This window comes from Amblyraja radiata, unplaced genomic scaffold (assembly GCF_010909765.2).
Source record: "Amblyraja radiata isolate CabotCenter1 unplaced genomic scaffold, sAmbRad1.1.pri scaffold_20_ctg1, whole genome shotgun sequence".
In the NCBI taxonomy this organism is placed as follows: Eukaryota; Metazoa; Chordata; class Chondrichthyes; order Rajiformes; family Rajidae; genus Amblyraja; species Amblyraja radiata.
Genome location: NW_022630501.1, coordinates 230,116 through 239,776, shown reverse-complemented (window position 1 = coordinate 239,776; position 9,661 = coordinate 230,116). Strand labels below are relative to the sequence as shown.

At 43.5% G+C, this 9,661-nt stretch overlaps 1 long non-coding RNA gene across 1 annotated transcript; it reads right to left on the bottom strand.

Annotated features, from left to right (window-relative positions):
* Positions 1-1,073: 1,073 nt before the first annotated feature.
* On the bottom strand, positions 1,074-7,773 carry LOC116969851. Its single transcript, XR_004410943.1, has 5 exons — positions 7,689-7,773; positions 5,270-5,347; positions 2,797-2,853; positions 1,268-1,311; positions 1,074-1,142 (listed from the first exon to the last, which is right to left on the bottom strand). It is a non-coding gene; the product is annotated as an uncharacterized LOC116969851 (long non-coding RNA).
* Positions 7,774-9,661: the final 1,888 nt, after the last annotated feature.

The following is a 9,661-nucleotide window of genomic DNA, read 5'->3' as shown; positions in this document are numbered from 1 at the left end:
ACACACACACACACACTCTCAGCCACACACACACTCTCAGACACACACTCTCACTCACGCACGCACTCTCACACACGCACACACTCATGCACACACTCTCACTCACGCACACACTCACGCACGCACTCTCAGACACGCACACACGCACACACACACAGACTCACACACACACAGACTCACTTACTCACTCACACTGACTCACTCAGACACACACACAGACTCACACACACACAGACTCACTTACTCACACACACAGACTCACTCACACACACACACACAGACTCACTCACTCACACGCACACAGACTCAATCACACACACACAGACTCACTCGCACATACTCACTCACTCACACTGACTCACTCACACACACACACACACACAGACTCACACACACACAGACTCACTTACTCACACACACAGACTCATTCACACACACACACACAGACTCATTCACACACACACACAGACTCACTCACTCACACACACAGACTCAATCACACACACAGACTCACTCGCAGACTCACTCACTCACACAGACTCACTCACACAGACACACACACACACAGACACACACACACACAGTCACACACTCACACAGTCACACACTCACACACACACAGTCACCCACACACTGACACACACACGCACACACACACAACCAATACTAAAATGCCAAGTAACTTCAGAAAGTGGTAAACATAGTGTGGAAACCGAATGATTCAAATGTTTAAAGTCTCCAAATTTGCAAACATTTACAACCAAAACATTTTCTGAAAACCCACACTCACACACTCACATAGACACACACACTCACAATCAATACTAAAACATTAACAACTCTCTGATTTTCCATCGGTGGGAAAAAGCCTCCGGTCCAGCTCAGCGGAGGGGGACTCTGAGCGAGGTGGCCAAAAATCACGGCGGTAAGTGGCGGCAGTCTTTCAGAAATCACGAAATAGAAAGTCAGAAATTGGTCAAGATCTTAGTTTTAGTAATATAGATGAAGTAAAAAATTCAATTCCAAAATGGCAACGTTGCGCTTGTCAAAGTACAAGCATTTACTTTCCACTCTCTTCATGTTTATTTTTTTGCTGTTTCAGCATAGATGACAGACTCATCTTCCTTTGAAGAAACAAGGTTCTGAAAGAAAGATATACCATTGTATTTCCGTTGCTGTTGTCGCTGTTTAGATCAGTAAACAGATTACAGCTTTAATTCATACTTGTACGATCTGGGATTTCAACAACAAGAATCAATATACATACAGTGCCTGATGCTTGATTGGAGGACAGTGTATTATCGCTGTTGCCTGTAATAAATGCAAATATCACAATTAAAAATTACCTTGGTGGATTATGTTGACAAAGGAAACGACAAATGGAATATAAAAGTCTAAAGCTTACTACATTTTGCTCTTCCTGATAGTAGATCAACAAGACATTGAATTCCAGAAAACCCATCTGTCATACCTCTGCATTTACAGTGAGCTGCAGGAATGGTCACCATGAACAAGACACCCTTATATTGCTACAGAAGGAATCGACTATGTACAAGAGAACTAGCACAGCAATTGACAGAGCAGCAGCCCTGGCAGGACATAAACTACAAAGCTGCATCTGTGGCTGGGAAAAGATAACATCAGAGAAGGGTCTCAAGATCCACCAGGGCAGGGAAAAGTGCCTGGGAGAGCTTGGTGTGGGGCCTCGCATTGACCATGACCTTCTAAGAGGAAGGCCAAACCAGTCGAGTGATGCCCAGTGGCAGGTTGACCACCACAGTCCACAGGGTATCAGTACCCCAGGTGAAGCTCAACCAAGTACTGTCCCACCAACGGACACGAGTCCAAAGCCCAACCAGACACAGTCAGCGGTAGAGAGGAAGATGGAAGGATAAAAGCAGAATGGAGCAGTCACTGGCCGTGGCTGAAGAGAAAATATGCTGTCTGGGCTGCCACGTGTGACCATCTAGAGGCTAACCATAAGACACACACCCAGGGCTGATCACCCTGCGGTGGGCCTGCGTCGACTGAGGGTGGGTGTCTTGTGATAAAAGGCCGAAACACCCAGTGATGTTGAGTGTACACAACTGAAGATGTGTCTGGTTGGTAGCAAAATCATCTAGTGGTCACCCCCAAGAATATCGGGTGTCAGTTGTGGTGAAGAACCTTAGGGATTGTAACATCCAGTCCTACTAATCAATATCAAAAAAATATTGTAATTCAAGGAAGATTTTGCTGATCACTTCTAGCTCAGTCAGGAGTTGTGCAGAAGAATGTTCTTCAGATGGACATAAATGGTGTCTTGGTTTCACTTCCCATCACCAACGCCAATGCACAACAGTGTTGTAACAGTGGCCTGGATGTCACTGGTTGGATCTCTGGAGTGGCTATTGTACCCATTCAGAGTAGGCTAGGGGACCAGAGCCCACAGAGTAGGCTAGAGGACCAGAACCCACAGAGTAGGTTAGAGGACCAGAACACACCCCCTGTAGTTTAGGGGACCAGAACACACCCCCTGTAGTTTAGGGGACCAGAACACACCCCCTGTAGTTTAGGGGACCAGAACACACTCCCTGTAGTTTAGGGGACCAGAACACAATCGGAGAAGGTTGGGCTCCTAACTGAGCCTCAGCTGACTGTCCCACTTCATGTCAATGGGCCGAGTGAGGGACTTTATCCCAGGAATGCCTGATGCTGTTGTAAGGTGGGCAAAGACAGCAGGGTTTCAGACTACTCAGTGCCAATAATCCTCACTGTGATAAAAGTTTAAAACATATTTAAATAAAGTCATGTTACCACCAGTTGCTTTAGGCTGGAAGGAGATGGATCCATAGTGAATACCTTCCTCTGTATCTGTGGAAATAAGTTGGAAACAAAGAATTTATTTGTATTTGAAAAATGATGATCTAAGTCAATGCAGGGTCACGATACGAAACGCTGATCATTGCTTTCCCTCCATAGATGCTGATCGACCCATAGACTACCTCCAGCAGTTTGAAAAAACACTCCATGAAAAGTCACATCTCCTAACCTCCTTGTTTTGACTTCTTCCTGGGATGGTGGAAATTACAAAGAGAATTTGAGTTAATTTGGCTCGTGGAGTTTAGAAGAATGATAATGGTTCTCATGGAAACATAGACAATTCCAACAAGTAGACCAGTCTGGATGGAGGAAGATGTTCCCTGTTGGGGGAGACCATGACCAGGGGTAAAGGTTTAAGACAAGAGACAATAAGGATTAAGATGAGGAGAACAAATAATCTGTTACATACTCCACCACAGATTTGACTGGAGCCAAATCATTCAGTACATTTTAGGAGTTGTTGAATTCATTGACAGATACACAACAATGTCGAGATACAGGTACAGATTGACAATGTTGCCTGCAGCAGCAGCAGCATCAGAGGCATTTGGACTAAGGCAACACAACACATAAATGAAGCATAAATTACAAAGACCAATGGTTAGTGGAAAAAAAACTCCAAAACACAAATTAGAGACAAGTCATATGTGGACTAAGATCAAGGAATTTGGGGAGATATGATCAGCTGAGGTTCAGTTTAGTTTAGTGTCATGTGTGCCCAGGTTCAGGGAAAAGCTTTTGTTGCATCAGCAGAAAGACAATATATGAAGACAATCGATGCCTTTACAGTGGGACACAGTGGAACACAATTGATCCATACTGTGGGACAAGGTAAGGAATTTATATTGTTCTCATTAAAACACGAGCAATGTCTGATTTATTGAAAGGTTCCTTCAGATTTTTCAAGAAAGATTACTCTGTTGTTCATCAGATTCATGAGAAATGTGAGCTAAATTCTGGCAAAAACAATACTGTCCACCATTTGACCAGCACTGCAGAGGTACTCCAGATGGCCAGCCCTGCCGGCAGTCTGTTCGTTTTTTCATCCTTTTGTTATTTTAGCGTTTGTTTAAAGTTTGTTTTAATGTACTTCAGTTTGTTTTATGTGGGGGGAGAGGAGAAACTTTTTTATTCAGGTTCTTACCTTTCCGGAGTTTGATCATTTTTCAGATCACATTCTCCTGGGTTGGGCCCTGCGGCCTACCATCGATGGAGTTGAAAAACCGCCTCGGACTGTCATGAGCCCCACCGTGGGGCGCGGACTTAACACCAGAGCAGATCCCTTGCCTGGGATCGCTCCCACCGCGGCCTGTGGACTTACCATCAATGGCTCGCAGTCTCAGGAGAGGCTAGTTGGGAGCTCCCACGCCGCAGATGGCTCAACCAGCCCTGACACTAGGTTTAAAATCCCGGCGTGGGGGAGCTGACATCCCCCCTGATGCAGGAGCTGAATGCCTCGACTTGGAGGGCCCGAACGCCACCGGCTACGGGAGTCAAGATCGTCCCGTTAACGGAGGCTCGAGGCCCATGGCCGAGGAAGAACACTAGTGAAGGACTTGAACTTTATTTTGCTAGTGAGGAATGTGTAGGAGTCACTGTGGTGGATGTTCATGTTAAAATGTGTTTTTGTGATCTGTTGCTTTCTAATTGTATGACTGACCTGGCCAATGAAATTCATCGTATGTTGCAAAAGATAATTGGCAAATAAAACCTGATTCTGATTCTGTCTGAGGTGGAAACAAAGAACTGCAGATGCTGGTTAATACACAAAGGGACACAAAGTGCTGGAGTACTTCTGCAGGTCAGGCAGCATCTCTGGAGGACATGTATAGGTGAGGTTTCAGGTCGTGACCCTTCTTCAGACTCACAAGAAGGGTCTCGATCTGAAACATCACCTATCCACCATCTATTAATGATGCTCAAACCATTCTGAAATGTTGTTGTTATTTTCACTTTAAAATAAAACCTGAACTAGTGGCAAAGTGAATTGGAGGCATTTCATGCTAGATGATATTTTGTGAAAGGGATGGTGACTTTTGGAAGGGCATGTGATGTCCATTCTTTAGAGAGCCACTAACCAAGCTGTTAATCAGGATCAACAATAAATGAGGAGTGTGAATATGTTGTTCATGGTGATGTCTCAACATTGATGAGTTGGCCATGATAGTCCAGTGAAAGTTAGTGAATTGACCAATGCAGAGTAAGACCTGCAGTTGGATGAGGAAGATTGGGGCTGAGGGGTGAATTGACACAAGAGAGAGAGACTGTTGAATTGATCAATTAGTTTGTGTGTTTGAGGTTCCCTTCCTCACATTCTTGTTACAAAACTGTGAAATGTGAAATAGGTTGCTTCATCAAATACAACACCTGTACAACTAGAGATTCATTGACAGACTCATCTATTTACCTTCTTGCTTTGTGTTCCTACTCACAGACATATATTCAGTAACACAGCTCATCTCAGGTACTGGGGTCACATTGATTTCTGGAAAATAAGTATTATTTTCTGACTAAGACTTTAATTCGGTTTGATTTTAAAGAAGCAACAATCCAGTTTAAACTGTAGCCCATTAATAATGAGATCCACCAGAATGACCAGGAACATGACTTCAGATGTACGTCAGATACATTTAATTGTGGGATAAGACCATGTGTATAAAATCAGAGTCCATGGAAACACAGTGTTCCCTAAATTATGACCCATGGTACACAAGGCAAAGTTTTCCCTTGAAGTTTGAACCACCAAAGTGCAGTGGAGATACATACCTTGGTCTCCTGGTTTAGTGGTGTTAGGTAAATTGAATGGATTAAAGGCCGATAAATCCCCAGGGCCAGATAGGCTGCATCCCAGAGTACTTAAGGAAGTAGCCCCAGAAATAGTGGATGCATTAATGATAATTTTTCAAAACTCTTTAGATTCTGGAGTAGTTCCTGAGGATTGGAGGGTAGCTAATGTAGCCCCACTTTTGAAAAAGGGAGGGAGAGAGAAAACAGGGAATTACAGACCAGTTAGTCTAACATCGGTAGTGGGGAAACTGCTAGAATCAGTTATTAAAGATGGGATAGCAGCACATTTGGGAAGTGGTGAAATCATTGGACAAAGTCAGCATGGATTTATGTAGGGTAAATCATGTCTGACGAATCTTATAGAATTTTTCGAGGATGTAACTAGTAGCGTGGATAGGGGAGAACCAGTGGATGTGTTATATCTGGACTTTCAGAAGGCTTTCGACAAGGTCCCACATAAGAGATTAATATACAAACTTAAAGCACACGGTATTGGGGGTTCAGTATTGATGTGGATAGAGAACTGGCTGGCAGACAGGAAGCAAAGAGTAGGAGTAAACGGGTCCTTTTCACAATGGCAGGCAGTGACTAGTGGGGTACCGCAAGGCTCTGTTCTGGGACCCCAGCTATTTACGATATATATTAATGATTTGGACGAGGGAATTGAATGCAAAATCTCAAAGTTTGCGGATGACACGAAGCTGGGGGGGCAGTGTTAGCTGTGAGGAGGATGCTAGGAGGCTGCAAGGTGACTTGGATAGGCTGGGTGAGTGGGCAAATGCATGGCAGATACAGTATATGTGGATAAATGTGAGGTTATCCACTTTGGTGGCAAAAACAGGAAAGTAGATTATTACAGAATGGTGGCCGATTAGGAAAGGGGGAGATGCAACGAGACCTGGGTGTCATGGTACACCAGTCATTAAAAGTAGGCATGCAGGTGCAGCAGGCAGTGAAGAAGGCGAATGGTATGTTAGCATTCATAGCAAAAGGATTTGAGTATAGGAGAAGGGAGGTTCTACTGCAGTTGTACAGGGTCTTGGTGAGACTACACCTGGAGTATTGCGTACAGTTTTGGTCTCCTAATCTGAGGAAAGACATTCTTGCCATGGAGGGAGTACAGAGAAGGTTCATCAGACTGATTCCTGGGATGTCAGGACTTTCATATGAAGAAAGACTGGATAGACTCGGTTTGTACTAGCTAGAATTTAGAAGATTGAGGGGGGATCTTATAGAAACTTACAAAACTCTTAAGGGGTTGGACAGGCTAGATGCAGGAAGATTGTTCCCGATGTTGGGGAAGTCCAGAACAAGGGGTCACAGTTTAAGGATAAGGGGGAAATCTTTTAGGACCGAGATGAGGAAAACCTTTTTCACACAGAGAGTGGTGAATCTCTGGAATTCTCTGCCGCAGAAGGTAGTTGAGGCCAGTTCATTGGCTATATTTAAGAGGAGTTAGATGTGGCCCTTGTGGCTAAAGGGATCAGGGGGTATGGAGAGAAGGCAGGTGCAGGATACTGAGTTGGATGATCAGCCATGATCATATTGAATGGCGAATGGTGCAGGCTTGAAGGGCCGAATGGCCTCTACTCCTGCACCTATTGTCTATGTTTCTATGTTTACTAGCCCATATTTATCCCTCAGTAAATAGGAACATATTGAGGGAAAATTGGAGACCATATTTTCTACATGACTACACTAGCTATACTTCAACTTCTGGCATGTTTATTTGATAATGGTTTACACCGGGGATGGTGACACAATCACCACATGGTCAGATCATTGCAGATCACCACCTGAACAGCATCATACAGCAGACTCCTCATGGCAACGCAGGTAGACAGGACAATCCACATTCCATAAATAACGCTTCAATTGACCACAACAAGTCTGAAATCAATTTCTCAACAACATAAGCACAAACAGATACTTTTCTTATCCAAAATATATTGTTCTTTTCTCCTTGTAACAAAGATAACATTGTCATTGATAATTTGGGGGAATCTGTGCTGCATTAAGGATGTCTTCATGTACTTTACCTGTAGGCTTGCGCCATCTTTGATACCACACCACTGCCAGTATAATGACGAGGAGAAGAGCCAGGCCTCCGATAATTCCAACAATACATTTGGTCAATATAGAAGTGTCATCCACTGTCAAAATAATAAACACAGAGTTCACATTTGTAGAATAAATGCGCATCATTCAAAAGCTCCCCCAAAGACCAGGCATTAACCACACTGACTAATTTAGATCACAAGTCTTGAGTTTAACTTGTGATCCAGATTAACTGAGACACAAGGTACTGCAGGTGATAGTTTACCAATAAAAGACACAAGGTGTTGGAGAAACTCAGCAGGTTAGGCAGGTGACATTTCAGGTCGCAGCCCTTTAGTCTGAAGTAGGGTCCCAACCCAAAACCTCACCTATCCATGTTCTCCAGAGATTCCGCCTGACCCGTTGAGTTACTGCAGCATATTGTGTCTTTTTTCCCCAGATTAATTTACCTTACTTAAAAACATAGAAACATAGAAAATGGGTGCAGGAGTAGAGGCCATTCGGCCCTTCGAGCCTGCACCATTCGCCATTCAATATGATCATGGCTGATCATCCAACTCAGTATCCTGTTCCTGCCTTCTCTCCATACCCCCTGATCCCTTTAGCCACAAGGGCCACATCTAACTCCCTCTTAAATATAGCCAATGAACTGTGGCCTCAACTACCTTCTGTGGCAGAGAATTCCACAGATTCACCACTCTCTGTGTGAAAAATGTTTTCCTCATCTCGGTCCTAAAAGATTTCCCCCTTATCCTTAAACTATGACCCCTTGTTCTGGACTTCCCCAACATCGGAAATAATCTTCCTGCATCTAGCCTGTCCAACCCCTTAAGAATTGTGTAAGTTTCTATAAGATGCCCCCTCAATCTTCTAAATTCTAGCGAGTACAAAGATCAGAGAGCCACAACTTGCCTCAGTAGCTATCAGTTAGAGACTGTAAACATTCACACAAGTTTCTATTTCTTGGTTACAATCAGCTGACATTTCTCAGGCAGGAGATGGGAGCTGATGGTTGGCTGATAAAGTAGCTGATTCAGCTGTGATACTTCCCACTGTACAGTGGACAAATGTCTATGATAGGCTAAGCCTGGAACAATGGTTGAATGAGCACTGCTGACAACAGAGTGGACATTGCCCTTGTGCTTCAATCCTCTCTAACCAGGAGCACAAGAACTGGAAATGTTAGAAATACTCAGCCGTTTGAGCAGTATCTGTGGAATGGGAAAGAAGCGAGTTCATGTTTTATGATGTCAGATTCAAAGAAAGGATCTTTGACAATAGACAATAGACAATAGGTGCAGGAGTTGGCCATTCAGCCCCTGGAGCCAACACTCAACATTTATTAACAAGACAAAGTCCACATACAAACAAGATATACAAATCACACAGCAGCTGTCAGCATCACATCAGATCATCCTAGAGTTCTGTCACAGAAGCATCACATTTACAGGCACCCACGCAAGCTCATCATATTTAATCCAATTTAATATATAATCACCCGTTATGTTAAACCAGACACTTGTATGTCACTAGAATAACATATTTTCTCATTGATGGCCACTATGTATGTACTTATACACAGTCACACACATGTCTGTACATATGGTTCCAAATACACATATACAATACCAATCGAACTCCTCCCCTCCACTGGGGCTATGGAGAAATCGTGTCCTTAATCAGTCTTGGCAGTTGTAGTAATACCGGTGTCCACATAATTTTGAAAGCATCCGTCCTTAACTGGAGTTTAGCTGTTATACTTTCCATCAAATATACACTTTTCAATCTTTCCCTCCACTGTTGAACATTTGGTGACTTTACATTTCTCCATGACACTGTAATCATCTTCTTTGCAATTAACAGCAACCCCCCAAGCAAGCATGTGTGACACGCTAGAATTTAGAAGATTGAGGGGGGATCTTATAGAAACTTACAAAATTCTTAAGTGGTTGGA